A 4,088-nucleotide genomic window follows, 5' to 3' on the forward strand; every position below is an offset into this window, starting at 1 on the left:
CTCCTGATAAAAGTACAAATACAGTAATAGACTTACTTTTGAATGAGATATATCCTAGATATGGATGTCCTCTCCAGATAATTCATGACCGAGGGTCAGAATTTACGAGTTCTGCCTTAAGGAGGTCCTGAAAGAGTTAAATATTGACAATGTATCATGTACAGCATACCACCCAGAAAGTAATGCAAAACAAGAACGAATGCACAGAGTTCTGCATGATATTTTGGCTAAAAGAATTCAAGGTAATACACGAGAATGGGATCTCCATCTTAATATGTCTTTAGCAGGCATACGTCACAATGTTTCTTCAGTTCAAAGTTCACACCTTTCTATTTAGTTTACACAGAGACCCGATTTTCTATTGATAATTTGCTAAAGCCTAGAGCTAAATACCATGGCGAAGAGTTTCACAAGATAGTTCTTCAAGAACAAACATGCAAGTTTCCTTACTGCTTATAGACATTTAAAACGCTCCAAACGAAAGCATAAGGCACAAGTAGACAAAAAAGCAAAGACATTAAGTTCGAAATAAATGATCCTGTCTATTATAAGAACTATCAAAGAAAAAACAAGCTCGAAGATCGCTGGAAATCGCATTACAGAATTCTTGAACAAAAGGTCAGTTACATACCTTATTAAAAACCAGCTTGACAACTCTGTTGTTCAAGTACATGCAGATCAGATAAGGCTTGCTGACATTGCTGAATGGCCCGAACGCAAAGCTGTCAAAGGTTATCCAAGACGGAGGGTTAACTATGTAATACCTCCAGATGATTCTAGCTCAAGCAGTAATGATGAATCTGATGTTTCTGATACTGAAATATCAAACAAAATCAGAAAAGTTAAAATGCCTAAAAGCACAAATAGGGTCCGTCAAGAACGTGAAATTCTTCCTCAGAAGATAACATTCATTTAGCTCAGTTAAGAAAACATTTAAGAGAACAGAGTAGGGAACAAAATGACTCAGAAACTGAACAAAAGGCAAGCAATACTGGCGAAAGTTTAGCTAGTATAGGTAACAATACAGAAGAAAACAATTACCTTGATAATGAATCCCGTATGGAATCAGGTGCTTCGCATTCTGATCAGTCCATAGAGACAGATGACATGGATACACAGTCTTTGTCAAACGAGTCTGAAATAATCAAAGTAACATGGTTATTGAAAATGTTACAAGGACACACAAAGACACCTAATCTTGTTATGAAACATGATACTGATGACAAACAAAAATATCTGCAAATGATATTAAGTCACATGGCTGAGAGTGAAAAAAGCAAAAATATGATGTTAAGTCAAATGGCTGAGAATGAAAAAGCAAAAATGACATGATGCAAGGTCTGCTAAAGACATTGTTTTAGTACCTTAACTGTTAGACAATTGTTTCAGGGCTTAAACGAAGGTCCTATCTTAGAGAATACTTTGCTAATTTATAGCATAACATGATACACAAGAGATTGGTAAGAAAAGTAGCGCTATATGATGACGTTGATAAATCCAAATGACTTCACCACGGTGTATATTCATATACACTGTATTGTTTTGTAAATATCTTCGATTAAAGTTATTGTTCATACATTTATTATTATAATTGTTCAGTGCTGGTTAAGTTCCTAATGCACAAAGTTATAATTTCTGCATAGTAAAAGGCTAGTAGAAAATGCAAGATACAACCGCAAAGTAACATTTTTTCTTTATATTCTGTTTAGAACAGATTATCTATGCTGTTATTCACATTTGTAAATTTGTTATCAGAATATTTTAATGTCAAATCATTTAGTGTTCTGAGACCTGTGAAACTATTATATCGTGAGGTTCACTAGTTTAAGCATATTTTAGTATTGTAAGACGCATGAAAACAGTCATAATGTGAGACTTACAATAATGGTTATTGATTAATGTTTACAATAAAGTAAAAAATGCCTGGCTAACATTTTAATGTATATTTTGTGTTTTGTTCCTGCAATTTAATGTCAGCTGCAGTCTGTAGAGTATTAAAACCGGTGTCACGATAAGTTTCTCCACGCACCTGTTTACATTAACTGGTGTCATGGTAGATTTCTCCACGCACCTGTTCCAGAAACCGGTGTCATGAAAGGTTTACACACGCACCTGTTACAAAATCCGGTGTCATGGTAAATATCTCCTAGCACCTGTTTAAACGTATTTCTGAAGATTTTAGTTTAGATTAAGAAAAAAGAAATAGTTATATCCAACCCATTTGAAGTTCTATACAAGATTTATGTTTTATTAAAGCACGTAAGCTTTGCCAGTATCTAATGACTTTTGAATTTTTACGCTTACTTTTCTTAATAGTAAAATGCAAATACGACTAAAATTAAGAGGCATAACACAGTTTAATAACATATCCTAGAATAAGCCGAATAAGTAAGGCTTACAAAACGTAATTACTTTTTTGCATATATGATTTTGTTGATTTAGATTTAGTGTTCTCATATCTTTTTTGTGAGAACAAGCTACATTATTTTACTAGCAATTATAGTTAAAGCACATTACCGCGATACATTTCCACAAAATGAATAAATTGCTGTAATCGTATTAATTCTATTTTTTGTATCAAATATACATGTTTCAAAGTTCATATCCTTAAAGTATTCATTTTAAAGTTATATTGTTCTAATTTTAAATTAATAAAGTAAACATGGTCACAAATGCTGTGAAATAAAAAGAAAATGCGGCAACCAGTATAAAAATTTTGTTATTCGTTTAACTATGTATCAAATTCACTTGCCCGAATAATTTTAGCGAAATATTCATAAAATATAAGTCGTTTGCAAATGCAAATTAAATGTTAGAGTATTTTATATTTAAAACAATTTATATCAGTTAAAAGATAAATATATAAAGTACTTACCTTATAATAACTTGAATACGTGTAATCATTCTTCCTGTCCATTGTTATATCCTTTTATTATATCTGAGTGCTCGTATACGGTGGAACTTTAATTAAATTTCAGCAAAATTTCTAAAACACGTCTGCACACAATACAAGCAAGAAGACAATGCCAGTTAACTAACAGCTTCTCCCACATATGCAAAAAGGGATGACAAATTCACGGTTGAACGCACGATTATTGACCAATGAGAAAACTGCGTAACAATAAAGCCTCAAGGACTTATTATCAGTCAACTATATCAGCAACTTCCTGTGGAACGCCAAAGTGACAAAGATAAAATCTGAATAATACAACATCAACGAAATACCCGAGCTATAATGATATATCAATCTTTCTCTCCATCTACAATTAAAGATAACTTTGTTAAGACAGAATTTATGAAAAATGTTAAAATGAAAAGAAATAATCTGAAATTCTGTGTAGAAAACGACAAAGAAACAGGACAAATAAGAAACATTTTAGCAACAGAATATATTTACACGATGTCAGATTCTCGTCAGAGTATTATACTTTTATTACCCATGCATTCTTATTGAAAATACCCGACACAGTTTGCAAATAAATTGATTATGAAGACTATTTTACCAAGCTGATATGAAGACTATATTTTGCCCTAGCTGAAAACTGCAAAGATTCAACAATTTGAAACTATATAACTGGAAGTGTTTTAGACAATTTTAGTGATTAGCAAATTCAGGATCCCACGGCCTGCTCCGCTACTCCGCAACAAGATGTGTGCATATAGAATTCAATCACAACAGAGAATTATTACGGAACTATGGGACGCCGATGTGAACAACGCGAACAGCAGACTTGGTACCACTTGCGGACAATTGATGATTGTACTCGGCAGAGAACTGGCTGATGTTGGGGGCAGATTTGTTTAAAACTTGTATCATTTATTGTTTATTTCATTGAATATTTAAAAGAAAGAAAGGAAATTTATAAAAAAATAAATAAAAAAATGTTTTCAGTGCATACAAATGTATTCATAAAATGTATACTCTAGATACAAGTCTTCAGAATTTGTACTTTTGAAAGAATATTCAGTATTTTTAAATGTGTGCTTTAGATATCCGACTTTCGGCGTATACACTTCTACCATGAGCGCAATTAAAAAAAAATACATGTTCAAGGCATAAAAATACCTTGATCTTTAATCTGTACTTT

General features: G+C 32.3%; 1 long non-coding RNA gene across 1 annotated transcript; it reads right to left on the reverse strand.

Moving 5' to 3' along the window:
* Window positions 1-660: 660 nt before the first annotated feature.
* LOC128548466 (uncharacterized) lies at window positions 661-2,977 on the reverse strand. The gene is made up of 3 exons (XR_008367062.1): window positions 2,876-2,977; window positions 1,042-1,135; window positions 661-815 (listed from the first exon to the last, which is right to left on the reverse strand). It is a non-coding gene; the product is annotated as an uncharacterized LOC128548466 (long non-coding RNA).
* Between the last annotated feature and the right edge of the window lie 1,111 nt (window positions 2,978-4,088).

The sequence above is a fragment of the Mercenaria mercenaria genome, chromosome 2, assembly GCF_021730395.1.
Source record: "Mercenaria mercenaria strain notata chromosome 2, MADL_Memer_1, whole genome shotgun sequence".
NCBI lineage: Eukaryota > Metazoa > Mollusca > Bivalvia > Venerida > Veneridae > Mercenaria > Mercenaria mercenaria.